Here is a 16465-nt window from a genome sequence, read left to right as displayed (position 1 = left end):
AAAAAAATTATAGCATGTCATTTTAGAAGTCAAGAGGAAATGGTTTCATTATTGGCAGATGGTCTGATTGTCTATATAACAAATCTAAGGAAAAGTGATACAAAACCTGTTAGAACAGATATTTTAGCAAAATTGTGGGGTGCAAGATCAATCTATAAAAATCACATATATTTCTAATCGATTTAAATGATTTAGCAACAGTATTTAAATATTTTGCGAATAAACCTCAGAAAAGCTGCGCAAAGCATTATAAAGAAAATTGTATTTCTGAAAGACTTAAATATTAAACAAAGTAGAGAGTGACCAAAATCCATATTTGGAAAAATGTCAAAACTATATAAATCCTCCTTGAACTAATGTGTGATTCAATCTGTTCCAATCAACATATCAATGAATTTTTCTGGAAACATAACCAGATCATTGACAATTTAACAAAAGTACAGGGACAAATACAGGGATGAGAAAATTGAAGAAATATAGCAGTGGAAGAGACTCACCCTACCAGATACCATGATCTGTTGTAATGAAATAGTAATTTAAAAGGTTGTGATGGAATAATATTAACCCTAAGATTAATGAAACAGAATGTGTAGCCCCTAAACTGACATTCATATAGAGTACTGAAATATCTGAGGTGGTTTTCTCATCAGTAAGGACATGATGGATTATTAAATAATCACGAATGGATACAACTTTAATATATTCCCACCTTAAATGATTTATATGAATAAATGCTAGATGGATCACATGACAAACATGAAATTGGAAAACATTCCATTGTTATTCTAAAATAAAAACTGTATGATTTCAGAGCAGGGAAAGATTGCTTTAGGAAAATATAACATACAATCTCCTAAGGAATAGATTAAAACTCTGACATCTTACAAACACTAAATGCTACCTGAAAATAGAAGTTAAAATAATCTATAAAATGGAAGGATATTTTTTCAACGCTCATCACCCAGAACAAAAGGGCAACCAGAATAGATTTTTTAAAATACCATTCCATAAACAAAACAAAAATAACGCAGAAATAGAATTATGACTATAACCAGACAATTTATAGATAAGTAAGCTCATGTGGTAGACAACATATTGCATTATAAACAGCATCCTCAATAGTCCAAGAAATGCAAATAAATAAAATTAACAGTAACCGTATCACATACATAGAATTCACAAAAATACAGACACTCCCAGTATGGGGTTGATGTGGGGAAATGGAGACTCTTTCAGGGTTAGGGAGGGTGCAGTGGATGTAACCATTTTGGAGGACAGACAAAATGGTCCCATGAACATGCACAAAAATGGTAGCGCAGCAACTCCATTCTTAACCTTCTGTTTGTAACCACCAGGAGACGTGCCCCACGATATTTATAGCATCGTCACCAGTAAAGGGAAATGACCACCAGTGTATCTATATAAAGATTAAAAAACAGTGAAACTCAGTGACCTAGAGATACATGGGTCAACATGGTGGTTTTTCAGAAACAAGTATTTGACTGAAAACATAAGATGTAAAATGAAACAAAATGTATATTGACATGTACACAAAATGCACATTAACTGGGAGGAAAGGCAGAAGGTTGTGAGTGTTGCTTAGTGGTTAAGTATCCTCTCTCATCCCCACTCGAAGAAATAGGCATGTGAGGGGCTTTTCTCTCTGGGTCTATATGATATTTTTTGGCTTTTTTTTGTACCTCAGGAAACCCAATGATCAATGCCTGAAGGAAACTGACCAGAGGCCCAAGGACATGAAGCAGGTATCAAGGTCATTATACAAAACATCAGCCCTACAGAACCCCTAAAGCCCAGAACCTGAAGAAGAAATAGAGGAGCAAACTGTCTTAAAAAGGACATTAACCATGTATACTCCCAAGAGTATATCAAGGGGCTTGTTTCCACTGATTTTGACAAGAAGACGCTGCAAAGTCCCTTTAAATTTCCAATATAATAGGAAAAAAAAGATCACATTGGCATTAATTTGTTTTCCCCTAACCATCAGTGAGGTTGGGTGCCTTTTCATATGTAAAATGACCATTTGTATTTCTTCTACAGTGAAATTTAATGTCATATGTTCCAAGTATTTTTTATTTAGTTTTGTTTCTTTTCTCTTAATTGAGAGGCAGTTCAAATAATTGTTATATACGCTGGTATGTGGTATAGACTTCCACAGCATCTTCCAAGCCAATTTCTGTTCAGTCAATAAAAAAATCTGTCAAGGACCTTGTTTTCAAAGGCCATCCACCCTTCAGGACACCTGATAGAGGCCTATCTGCCTTGCACAGCCTCTGATCAAAAGACGTGAACTGAGCTCCTTGCTATTAATATGTGAACCAAACATAGGACAGAATGTGGGTATCATTGTTACCTCACACCCTACACACAAACACATTGGCAAACCCTCAAGCATCATTGTTAAGCTGACAAACAACTGGCCTAATATCTTTTCTCATGATGTTCCCCAGCCTGCCACCAAGACACTGGTGGCATGTGCCATGTCCTCAACCACAAGGCACAAGCCAAGTGTCCTGAAGTTAATTCGATGCCCAGCCCCGAGCCTGTCAAACATAAATGATACTAGGACTCCAAACTCAGGCATCAGGCAAGAGATCTGCCTAGGTCTCCATCCAGGCTTGCCAGAACTTCCCCACTGCAACCCCCTGCAAAAGAAGCAAGACCCCTGCCCTTTCCATCTTCTGAGAAGAACACTCAGAGACCTGATATGAGGGGTTGTCCATAATTTCCATCCTCTCCCCAGTACAACTGGACTTGGACACAAATAGGCACATCAAATGACCATGAGGACACCTGCCCTCATGCCAAGCATTGATACCCAGCCTCCATCCAACTCACCTCCCCTGAGCCCAGTCCTGTCCTGTACTGTTCGCCAACCCCACTATCGAGGCATGCTCCAGGCCAGCCCTTCAGAATTGACCTAATGAGATGAGACAAGGGATGGCAAAGGTCTAGGTCCAGAACAGCTCCCTCACCTCATCCTCCCTAGTAGTCAGAGGCCTCCCATCTTAAAAGTCTGAGTGATACTGACTCATGTCCCAGTCCACGTTCTCTATAAGGACTTTCTGGTCTCCTCCTCTGAGAAGAGTGACCCCTATGGTAGAAAAGACTCAGCCTGCAGTCTAACATGTCTTTGAGGTGACTGTTGGATGGAAGAGGAGGAAGATGAAGGGAGCAGGATTTGTCCTGTAAATCAGCACTACCTCAGGAGCAGTGTGTGTAAAACTTTCAGAACATCAAACAATATTGGGGGTTTCACAGCCCATTTCAACTTATGCAAATTTAATATGTTTTAAGTGGAGCTTACCAAACTGCTATATAAAGTATTTAGTAAATTAGTAACATTTAACCTTATTCTGGTAATCATTTCATAATATAAGTCACTATGCCGTACACCTTAACATCCTACAGTATTGTATGTCAGTTACATCTCAATAGAATTGAAAAAGGGAAAACATTAGTAAATTTTATAAGAATCTTAACTTTTTAGTCCTTTATTTGAGTGTAAAAAGGACCTTGATAGTTACAGTGTGGTCCATGGACCTAATTTTTGTTCAAAATTTAGATTCCTGGGCACAATGTAGGCTTCCTCAATCAGAACCAGTATTTTAACAAGAAGTTTGCATTTGAGCCAATGGGAATGCCTTAACTGCGGATTCCCCCAGCTGGCCAATGGGCACCCTCAGTGCTCTGCACAACTTATCAATACAAACGCCAAACATTTGGCCATTTCACTGTGTATGCTCCCAACAGCAGCAAGCTTTGGCTGACAGCTTGTGAAAATACACAGAAATATGACCCATATTTACAGGGCAGATACAAACCATACATTTCAGCTTTAGCACCACCTTGGGGAAAACAAAAACAGGGCTGTCAGCACCTAGCCTATTGTGTTGCAGGATCAAGAGGGGGCATACAAGCTCAAGAATTCTGCCCAAAAAAGGACTAGAAAGCATGAAGCAGAACATCAGCATCATAGCAGGGTGAGAAGACCCATTTGTATTTTCCCTTAAAGTTACAAGTTAGACATCTATAATCCAACAGAGGGTCCTCTGCTGAACATACAAACATGCCTGAGAGATCTGAAGGTATATTGGAACGCATAGGGGAGGTGGGGTGGGAGAAAGATAGGAACAGTGTCAACAGATGCAGTTTGGCAGCTGCTGTAGCCCTAGTTAACATGGTGGTGGCAGAGGAGTTGGAGCCCCCACACTACAGTGTGGCAGAAGGTAAGAGATGCAGAAGCAGCTTCAGTGGTCAGGAAGCCAGCCCCCCACCCAATATGGTGAATCCTGGTAGCAGCATCAGGGATGCATCTAACAGAACTGAGATGCCAGAGACCATTAGTAACAAAGAGGCAGTTCCATAAGCTAATCAACCCAGCTTCCCCCCACCTGCCACATCCCCCCACCTCAATAGTGGTGCTCCAAGACTGAGGCACCTCTGACATAGTGGACACACCCACCACCCCATTCAACCAGGACTCAGTTTCCATGAAAACAGTAATACCACCACCATACCCCCACTGTGACCGTGGAGATGCATGTAATGCAAGGAAGAGAAAAGGAAAACACCATCCACTGGAAAACCACAAAGACCTCTAATTATCAACCTGCTGAATGGTTAAGCTCAAAATAGTATCTAAATAAGAAAAGAGTCTACAAGCAGAGGAACAATCCATTAACTGCCATGAATAACCAGCTAACATAGTAACACAGAAAGAAAATTACAAGTCTCCAGAAACCAATTTCAAAGTCAATAAGGACTGATTTAAATGACAGAGAATACAAGACTACAATAATGAAGAAATACAACGAGATACAAGAAGTCTCAGAAAGGCAGTTCAATGAGCTCAGGAGTAAAATTAATGAAAGAAAGGAGCACTTTACCAAAGAGATTGAAACTAAAAACAAACCAAACAGAAACTCTAGAGCTAAACTACTCACTAAATGAGATGAAGAATGCCTTAGAGAGCTTTGGAAATAGAACAAATCAGATGGAAGAGAAAATTAGAGAGCTCAAAATTAGAAATGTAGAAATAATTCAGGTGGAACAAGAGAGAAAAGAGTTAAAAAATGAGAGAACTCTACAAGAATTATCTGACTCCATTAAAAAGAGCAACATATGGATAATGGGTATCCCAGAAGGAGAAGAGAGGGAGAAGGGAACGGAGACTGAGCCTGTTAAAAGAAATAATTGATGAACACTTCCCAAGCCCAGGGAAGAAACTGGTCATTCATGTCTAAGAAGCTAACAACACCTAATTATCTCAACGCAAAAAGACCTTTTCCAAGACACATTGTATTAAAATTGTCAAACATTAATGGTAAAGAAAGAATTCTCAAGACAGCCAAGGGGAAAATAGATAGTAAACTACAAAGGAAACCTCATCAAATTATCATCATATTCTCAGTAGAAACCCTACAGGCCAGGAAAGAGTTGAATTATATAGTCAAAATATTGAGAGGGAGAAACCACCAGCCAAGAATAATACATTTAACAAAGTTATTCTTTAGATATGAAGGAGAAAGAAAGGTTTTCCCAGACAAAAGCTGAGGGAATTATCACCATAAGACCTGCATTACACAATATGTTTAAGGGAGCTCTTCTACTTGAAAGAAAAAGAGAAAAATATGCAAAGCTTTGAGTAAGGTGACAGACAAAAGCATCTGCAAAAGTAAATTGCATCTCTATCTCAGAATAGGGTACAAACTCTTAATTATAACATAAAGGTTAAAGATTGGGAAAAAGTATTAAAATACCTATAGTTACCACAATTTGGTAATGAACACACAACATAAGTAGGGATAATTTGTGATATTATAAGCATAAAAGGAGATTAGGAAAAGGACTAAACTTGTATAGGCAAATGAAGATAAGATGCAATCAAAAGAAAATGGACTATATTGTCTATGAGACATTCTACACAAATCTTATGGTAACCACAAAACAAATCCAGAGTTGAGACATGAAACATTAAAAAAAAAAAAGCAGAGAAAAACATCATTGAAAACCACCAAACTAAAATAGCAGACAGAAATACCAGGAAAAAGAAATAATGGAGAAACAGAGCAATCAGAAAACAAAAGATAAAATTGCTATAGTAAGTCCTCATATATCAATAATCACCTTAAATGTAATGGACTGAATTCACCAATCAAAAGGCACAAGGTAGCTGGACAGATTAACTATATACTGCTTTCAGGAGATCTATCTCAGTTCCAAAGAAACATAGGCTTAAAGTGAAGGGGTGCAAGACAATACTCCAAACAAATGCTATCCAGAGAAAAGTGGGTATAACCATACTTATATCAGACAAAATAGATTTCAAGGCAAATAAGGTAACAAGAGACAAAGGTGGACATTTTATAATGATAAAGGAGACAATGCATCAAGAATACATAACATTTATGAATATATGTGAACTCAACCTAGAAGCACCAACATATATAAAGTAATTATTAATAGATCTCAAGGGAGAAACTACAATAATAGGAGGGGATCGTAATACCCCTTGTATGTGAATGGATAGGTCATCCGGACAGAAAGACAAGGAAATGTCGGCCTTAAATGATACATGAGGCCAGATGGACTTAACTGATATTTATAGAACTTCCCATCTCCAAACAACACAATACACACTTATCTCAAGTACACATGGAATATCCTCAAGCATAAACTATATGTTGGGAAACAAAACAAGTAATTTTAATAAATTTAAGAAGAGTGACATCATACTAAGCATCTTTTTTAACCACAATGGTATAATACTAGAAATCAACTACAAGAAGAAAGCTTTAAAAAAAGTCACAAATATGTGTAGATTAAACAACATACTACTGAACAATTATTGAATCAAAGAAGCAATCAAAAGATATATAGAGAAAAAGGAAAATACATCATACCAAAATCCAAGGAATGAAGCAACTAAGAGGAAAGTTTATTGCAATGCAGGCCTATATAAGAAACAGGAAAAATCTCAAATAAACAATCTAACATTACACCTTAAAGAACTAGAAAAAGAAGATAAATGAAACCCAGTCAAAAGGAAGGAAATAAAAATCAGAGCAGAAATAATGAAATTGGGAATAAAAAGACAATAGGAAAAAATTAATAAAATAAAGAGCTGGCTCTTTAAAAATTGACAAAGTTCTAGCTAGCGTCACTAAAAGAAGAGAGAAGACTCAAATGAAATCAGAAAATAAAGAGGAGAAATTATAACAGACACCACAGAAATACAAAGGATTATATAAGAATACTATTAAAGTCTATATGCCACGAAGTTGGACAACCTAGAAGTAACAGACAAATTCTAGAAGCGAGCAAACTTTCCTAGACTGAATCATGAAGAAATAAAAAACCTGAGTAATCACTAGTGAGGAAATTAAAACAATAATCAAAAACCTCCCAAAAAACACAAGTCCAGGAATAGATGGCTTCACTGATTAATTCTATCAAATATTTAAAGAATATTTAATACCTATCGTTCTCAAACTCTTCCCAAAAACTGAAGAGGAAGGGATGCTTCCTAACTGATTTTATGAGGCCAACATTACCATGATACAAAAACTCATCAAGAACATTCACAAAAAAAAATTACAGGTCGATATCTCTGATGAATATAGATACAAAAATACATAACAAATTATAGCAAATTGAATACAGCAATACATTAAAAAGATCATACCCCACAATCGAGTGGCATTCATTCCAGGGATGCAAGACTAGTTCAACATCTGTAAATCAATCAATATGATACACCACAGAAACAAAAGATAAAAATAAAAGATAAAAGATAAAAATCATATGATCTTCTCAATAGATGCAGAAAAAGGATTTGACAATATGCAACATTCATTTATTATAAAAACTCTCAATAAAATGGATACAGATGTGAAGAACCTCAACATAATGGCATAATAATAATAATAATAATAATAATAATAATAATAATAGCCTCAGCTAGCATCACACTCAATGGTGAAAAACTGAAAGCTTTTCCTGTAAGATCAGGAACAAGACAAGGATGCCCAGTCTCACTATTGTTATTCAACAGAGTATTAGAAGTCCTAGCCAGAGCAATCAGGCAATTAAAAACAAATAAATAAAAAGCATCCAAATTAGAAAGGGAGAAGTAAAACTGTCATTATTTGTGGATGACATAATTGTATATACAGTAGACCCTAGAGACGTCATCAACAAACTATTAGAAATAATAAAGTTGCAGAAGAAAAAAATCAATATACAAAAATCTGTTGTATTTTTATATACTAACAATGAACTCTCAGGAAGAGAAATGAAGAAAACAATCCCATTTTACAATTGCAACAAAAAGAATAAAGTAAAACACCTAGGAATAAACTTAACAAAAGAGGTACGTATGGATAACTACAAAACCTTATAGAAAAAAAAAATGCAGAAGACACAAAAAAATGTAAAGATACTCTCTGTTCACGTACTGGAAGAATTAACATTGTTAAAATGTCCATATTACCTAAAGCCATCTAAAGTTTCAAGGCAATCCCTATCAAAATCCCCATGGCATTTTTGTTTTTTTTTCACAAAAATAGAACAAAACGTGCTCAACTTTGTAGGGAACCATGAAAGATCCTGAATAGCCAAAGCAATCCTAACAAAAAAGAACAAAGTCAGAGTTATCATACTCCCTGATTTCAAACTGTATTACAAAAGCTATAGTAATCAAAACAGCATGATACTGGCAGGAAAAAAAAAAAGACACAAAAACCAATGAAACAGAATTGAAAACACAGAAATAAACCCAGACATATGTCAGTAACTAACTTGCAACAAGAAAGCCAAGAATATACAGTAAGGAAAGGAAATTCTCTTCAAAAATAGTGTTGGGAAAACTGTACAGCCATATGCAAAAGAATGAGAAACTAGACCATTATCTTACACCATACACAAAAAATTAACTCAAAATAGATTAAAGACTTGAATGTAAGACCTGAAACAATAAAATACATAGAAGAAAACACAGGCACTGAGCTTCTGGACGTTGGTCTCAGAGGTGTTTTTGTGAATTTGACACCAAAGGGAAATAAAAGCAAAAATGAATTGGTACTCCATGAAACTAAAAAGTTTCTGCACAGCAGAAGAAACCATCATCAAAATAAAATGGCAACCAACTGAATGGGAGAAGACATATGCAAATGATACTTATGATAAGGGGTTAATATCCAAAGTATATAAAGAACACATGCATCTCAACAACAACAAAAAAATGATTAAAAAATGAACAAAGGATCTGAATAGACATTTCCCAAAGAATATATACAAATAGCCCACAGACACATGAAAATATGTTCAACATCACTAGTTATTAGGGAAATGGAAATCAAAACTACAATGAGACATCACCTCACACCTGTTAGAATGGCTATTATTGAAAACACAAGAAGTTAACAAGTGTTGGAGGGGATGCAGGGAAAAGGGAGCCCTCATACACTGTTGGTAGGATTGTAAATTGTTGCACCAACTATGAAAAACAATATGGAGGTTCTTAAAAATTAATAGAATTACCATATGATCCAGCAAGTCCTATTCTGGGTATTTACCCCCCAAAATAAAAACACTAATTTGTAAAGATGTATATTCTCCTATATGTATTGCAGCATTATTTACAATAACCAACACATGGAAAAACCTAAGTGTCTATCAATAAATAAGTGGATAAAGAAGAAATGGTATATACATACAATAGAATACTACTCAGCCGTGAAAAAAGATGAAATATTGCCATTTGCAGCAACATGGATGGATCTTGATGGTATTATGCTAAGTGAAGTAAGTCCATGTAAAAGAACAAAAGAAGATGATTTCATTCATATGTGGAATATAAAACAAAAAACTAACAAACTAACAAAGCAAACAAACAAAAACTCAGATACAGACAACAGAATGGTGGTTACCAGAAGGGAAGGTGGTTGAGGGGATGGCAAATTGGGTAGAGGGGGTCCAATATATGGTAATGGAAGGAAACTAGATTTTCAGTGGTGGGCAAGCAATAGAGTATACAGATATAAAATGACAATGTTGTATGCCTGAAATGTACATAATGTTATTAATAAGTGTCAAGCAGATTTATCCATAGGTCTAAGAAAGCCTCAGAATCCTTAATCCTAGAGGGCTGATGGAAGGTATTTCTCTTCCAAAGACAGTAAAGACGGGAGCAGGTGAGTGCTACTTCAAAATTGAAGACATAAGTGCAAAACTTCAGAAACATGAAAAATAAAAGTGACATAACAACACCATAGGATTAAAAAAGTCTTCCAGAACAAATCTCAAAGGCTTGGAAATCTGCAAGTTGTATAATAAAGAATTCAAAATAGCTGTTTTAAAGAACCTCAGTGGGAAGGAAACACAGTAAGAAAATTCAATGAAATAAGGAAAACTATATGAACTAAAGAAAATATTACAAAGAGACAGATATAGTAAATATAAAAAGGATTCTTGAGCTGAGGAACACAATGAATGAAATGAAAATGCAATAGGAATAATTATAGCTACTATATCATGTTAGCAAGTATGCAGTAAGGTTAAAAGAAGTGCAGTGTGACATCAAAATATAAAAGGACTTTTAAAAGGGTGAAGCCTTTATAGTTGAACAAAGATAGGTTGCTATCACCATAAAACGGTCTGTTTTATTTCTGAGATGTTTTATGTAAAAATCTGGTGTAGAATAACAAACATAATATAAAAAATTAAAAAAAAAAAGCAGAGCATAGCACCATGGAAAACCACTTATTTACAAATGTAGGCGAAACAAAAGGGAAATACACTAGAAACACAAAACTAGAAAGCAATTAATAATGCGGCAGTAGTAAGTCCTTACATATCAAAAATCACTCTAAATGTAAATGGATTGAATTCACCAACGAAAGGCACAGAGTGGCTAGATGAATTAAAACAAGCAAAAATAAATAAATAAATAAAAATAAAAAACTATATGCTGCCTAAAAGAGACCTGTTTCAGCTTTAAAGACATGCATCGGCTCAAAGTGAAGGGATGGTAGATTAATTGGGATGACTGAGTAAAAGTGATGGTCTGACAATTAAGTTCACGAACTTGTTGCACCAATATTACTAACTTTTTTTGATATCAGAGGGATTATTCATTATGAATTTGTACCAACTGGACAAACAACCAAGTTTACTATTTGGAAGTGCTGAAAAGGATTCATCGAAAAGTTAGACGACCTGAACTTTTCGCCAAAAATTCATGAATGTATCAGTTCATAGGGCACTGTCTGTGAAGGAATTTTTAGCCAATAAACAAATAATTGTATTGGAACACCCTCCCTACTCACCTAATCTGGCCCCCAATGACATCTTTCTTTACCTAAAGATAAAGGAAATATTCAAAGGAAGACATTTGGATGACATTCAGGACATTGAGGGTAATATAATGACAGCTCTGATGGCCATTCCAGATAAAGAGTTCCAAAATTGCTTTGAAGGGTGGACTAGACACTGGTGTCAGTGCATAGCTTCCCAAGGGAAGTACTTCAAAGGTGACCATAATGATATTCAGCAATGAGGTATATAGCACTTTCTAAGCTGAGTTCTCAAACTTAATTGTCAGTCCTCATGTATTCCATGCAAGTGGAAACCAAAGAATGCAGGGTAGCCATACTTATATCAGACATAATAGCCTTCAAGGCAGACATGGTAATAAGATACAAAGAAGGCCATAATATAAAGATACAAGGGTTAATACATTAGGAAGCTATAACAATCATAAATATATATACACCCACCAATAGAGCACATAAATATATGAAGCAAATATAGATCTGAAGGGAGAAATATACATTACAATAATAATAGGGGACTTCAATACTCTACTTTCAGCAATGGATACATCATCCAAACAGAAAATGAACAAAGAAACACTGGAATTTAGCCATACATTAGACCAAATGGATTTAACAGATATACATAGAACATTCAATCCAAGAGAAAAACATATATTCTTCTCAAATGCATATGGAACATTCTGTAGGATAGATCATATGACAGGACACAAAACAAGTCTTAGCAAGTTTAAGAATGAAATCATACCAACTATCTTTTCTAACCACAACAATATAAAACTATAAATCAGTAAGAGGAAGTCTGGAAAATCTACAAATATGTAAAAAATAACACACTTCTGAACAAGCAATGAGTCAAAGAAGAAATCAAAAGAGAAATTCAAAAAAATCTCAACATAAATGGAAAGTGGAAACACAACATACTAAAGACTATGGGATGTTGAGAGAAAAGTTTATAGGTATAAATGCATATGTCAAGAAATTAGAAAGATCTCAACCTAACTCTACATCTCAAGGAACTAGAAAATGAAGACTAAATTAATCCCAATAGCAGAGGCAAGAAAACAATAAGGATCAGAGTAGAAATAAATGAGACAAGAAAAAACAATAGAAAGGATCAACAAAACTAAGAGCTGTTTACTTAAAACCAAAAATTTATCTCATTGCCTCCTAGTCTTTTTAACTTCTGCTATGATCAGAATTTCATACGTAATTAAAACTTCCCTTTTAATTCATTCTGGCAACCCTCCCTCCAATACTTGTGTACACTTATGAGAAGAAGAAGGGTTAGATATGTGGCAGTGCATTCCCATGAGTTCTGTTGTATGCTCTCTTGAGGTCCATCAGTTTAACAGGATGTTTAAAAACCTGCCAAGAACCTTTTCTCTGTACTAACTTCTATTTGGGGTAATGCTAATGGTGTTGGTAGCTTTTAGAACCTGACTTTTGAACTCAGTTTACAATTTCAGGCTACTGAAGACTTGTTTTTCGTACTTTTGTCAATGGAGTGCTATAATCGGGGAACATTAGTCAGCATGGAGGGTGGTTTTCTTAGTTTGGTTTTCCCCAGAGACATGGTGACAAGAATTCTAGTACAATGTTCATTTCGGAGGTGATCCCAGAAAACACCATTAGGGGAGAGGGTAAGTGAGGAAAAACATAACACTATTCTTTTCCTATTTATTTTAAGTGTGTTTTTCCAGGACCCATCAGCTCCAAGTCAAGTAGTTGTTTCAATCTAGTTGTAGAAGGTGCAGCTCACACTGACCCATGTGAGGATCGAACTGGCAACCCTGGTGTTAAGAGCATCGTGCTCTAACCAAATGAGCTAACCGGCCACAGCCATAACACTATTCTTCTTCTATAAAGTTACTGCTGAGGACAACTGGAGTTTAATCCCACTAGGAAATTCTGGGGTTCAGTGCAAAATATGCCTCAGCATCTTCTCTCCTAAAGGTAACAAAGCTCGACATTTACCCACCAAATCCTCTTCTGTCATTTGTCATGAGCTGACTCCAGAGACACTAACTCGGCCCCTTCTGGCTTGCCCTGTTTTTGTGGTTCTGCTCCCATAACTGAAAAAAAAAGAGAGGAGAAGAGAAGAGAAGAGAAGAGAAGAGAAGAGAAGAGAAGAGAAGAGAAGAGAAGAGAAGAGAAGAGAAGAGAAGAGAAGAGAAGAGAAGAGAAAAAGAAAAGGAAGGAAGGAAGGGAGGGAGGGAGGGAGGGAGGGAGAGAGGGAGGGAGGGAGGGAGGGAGAGAGGGAGGGAGGGAGGGAGAGAGGGAGGAAGGAAGGAAGCAAGGAACGAAGGAGAGAAAGAAAGAAAAGAAAAGAAAAGAAAAGAAAAGAAAAGAAAAGAAAAGAAAAGAAAAGAAAGAAAAGAAAAGAAAAGAAAAGAAAAGAAAAGAAAGAAAAGAAAAGAAGAAAGCCTTCATGTAAAGAGCCAATTGTTCCCCAGCAAGCAGTTTTCAGACAGGTAGAAATAACTGCCAGAGCATTGACTGAACCTGCCTCGGCGGCATATTCTTTGGTCTGGAAATTAGTTTAAATCAGAACTTGAAATCTCATAAAGCGGGGGCTGATTTGGAGTCATGATTGGATGACACTCGAGAGATGACCTGTGTCTCTCACTGAAATGGTCTGTGGGTACCAGGTATGAGGTGTGTTGCCAGCAGCACATAGGAGGAAAAACAGAAAGGAACAGTAGTCAAACAGGTTAAAAAAAAAAATACTGATTCAAAGAAGCTTAAAGAGCTTAAAGGACTGTGCCCTAATAAACACAGTAGATTTCCGAAAATGGCTTTCTCTAAACCAGTGGTGTCCAAACTTTTTTACACGTTTTTCACCAAGGGCCATATGCAGTAAAATACACAAACAGCCGGGCCACTCACTTGAGGTGAAGTACGCATTGCCTCACCTGGTTTATTTAACTAAACTAAATATATTTTTGGAATTTGCTGCGGGCCAATTAACAATGGATCATGGGCCGCAGTTGGCCGCGGGCCGCAGTGTGGACACCCCTGCTCTAACCTTACTTGATATGTATGCAGTATCTCCCAAATGAACTTATCCACAGAAACCTCATTTTCTGGCTCATCCTTTGGGCTGGTGTTCCATAAAACACACTTTAAAAAATGCTGATCTAGCCCATTCTTCTCATATTACAGGTAAAGCAACTGGAAGCTCAGAGCCCTTGTGACTGGTCAAGATCATGCAGGTTATTAGTGGTTAAGTTGGTCAAGATCACGCAGGTTATTAATGGTTAAGCTGGTCAAGATCACGCAGGTTATTAATGGTTAAGCTGGTCAAGATCATGCAAGTTATTAGTGGTTAAGCTGGTGCCCAGCGCAGCACTTTTCATTCTATCCTGCTGTCTCTCATTTCAGTTCAAGAAGCCTCTGGTGACCCATATCTCCTGCTTCTTGAGCTCTTTTCAGAAGGGCTTCTTAGGGGATATAGCCTGCTTCTGGATGTCAAGGGTACCTACAGCGCTCCAGTGAAAACAAGTCCATGAAACCCACCTAGTGAGCGTTTCAAGATATAGAATCATATGTGCTTGATTTGGTCAAGAGATTTGGCATGCTTACTCCTAAGGTTGTTTAATGGTGCATTTCCCTGCTATTCTGCTCTAGGAAGACAGGCAATGATATAAAGTATCTAGTAGAACAATTTGATTAGATTGGAACCTACTGGAGAAGTTGTTCCTTTTCCCTGATGCAAACTAGGAGCGCGTACCCACTGGCAGATTCCACTGCAGCCAAGACTCGATCTGATCTGCAACTTGTTGTAAAGTACAGGCACAGAGGGACACAGGTACTGCTTGGATATACAGACCAATAGAGGCTGGGATGTTCCCAGTATTTCCTCAGAGGGCATAATCTACCCTAAATAGAGATTTTAAGAGAATGAGAAACTTTCCACTGTTCCTCTCTTCTCCATTATTATCCATAAGAGCTGTCATATATTCGGAGCACTTAATTGTGGCACTATATAAATTTTGTACTTGGCACTTTATTTAATTGAGCTTATTTAATCTTCACAACAATGTTGAAGAAAGTACTATCATTTTGTTTTCTTATGTGAGCAAACTGAATAGGCTTAGAGAAGCCTATTCAACTTGCCCATGGCTGCCAGCAGGGAGCAGGAGATCCTCTTCCAGAAATGGAACACTAGGAGACTGCATTGGTCTATACTCATTCGTGTCACATCCTCAATAAGAAGATAATACATCAAGATAAAAATGAAGTAAATCCAGTTGGTAAACTTGATAGAAATTAATAGTGATTAGTGATGTGGACAAGCTCTCTTTTGTAAGAGCCAAACATCTATTAGTCCCAAAGTTGTTTGACACTGCCCCTAAGAAAAACATTGCAGTTTGATTTGCCAGATGAAAATTACAATGGCTACATTATATTCTTTACAGAGGTACATTGAGCCCTTTAACGTAAGGGGAATATATATCCTCTGCTCATTGTCCTAGGGAATGGCAATGCTGGGATGCAGCTTATTTTTATAGCTGTTCTTTAAAAATAAAAAACAGAACTGCACCCATACCAGCTTTAACCTGAACAGGTACACTCAATGTTATTAAAATATGAAGCTATATGTTTGGAGACTAGAGAAATAAGAGGACAATAAATCAGACCTTCAGGCTTGCACAGATAGCTGAAGGATGAAGCATTTGGTATTCAATGTATGCCTTAGATGCCCTGATTGTGCTGGGTGCAGTTTCAGTTGGTAAATAATAGATAGCTAGTGGACACAGGGATAAAGGGGGTGGGGTAGAAAATAATTTTTGAAAAGTGTAACAATTCCACAAAACTCAAGCAGAAGCAATGAGAGTTCTTAGAGAAAGGATAAGATAAATAGCAACTTTGGGGTATTCTTAACCATAAATGATACTCTCCTGCAAACTGAGGACAGAATCAGGCTCAATAAATGCCATGACAATATATAACTTTGCTCTGGTTCTTTGGTTGCCTGGGGAGCAAATGAGTCGATGTGAGATGTTCTCTAAAGACTCCCACAGTGCCTTATGCCTAATAGATATACTAGATGAAGCTGAGGTTTTTAATGTCTGGGAACTGGGCCTCAGAGGGCTGGCTAGAATGAA

General features: G+C 36.7%; 1 pseudogene; it reads left to right on the top strand.

Moving 5' to 3' along the window:
• The first annotated feature begins 15066 nt into the window (after positions 1-15066).
• The window catches only part of LOC117032800 (heterogeneous nuclear ribonucleoprotein A1-like), a 37075-nt pseudogene continuing 35676 nt past the window's right edge, over positions 15067-16465 (top strand).

The sequence above is a fragment of the Rhinolophus ferrumequinum genome, chromosome 13 (genome assembly GCF_004115265.2).
Source record: "Rhinolophus ferrumequinum isolate MPI-CBG mRhiFer1 chromosome 13, mRhiFer1_v1.p, whole genome shotgun sequence".
NCBI classification, from domain to species: Eukaryota; Metazoa; Chordata; class Mammalia; order Chiroptera; family Rhinolophidae; genus Rhinolophus; species Rhinolophus ferrumequinum.
This window is presented reverse-complemented; position numbering and strand designations above follow the sequence as displayed.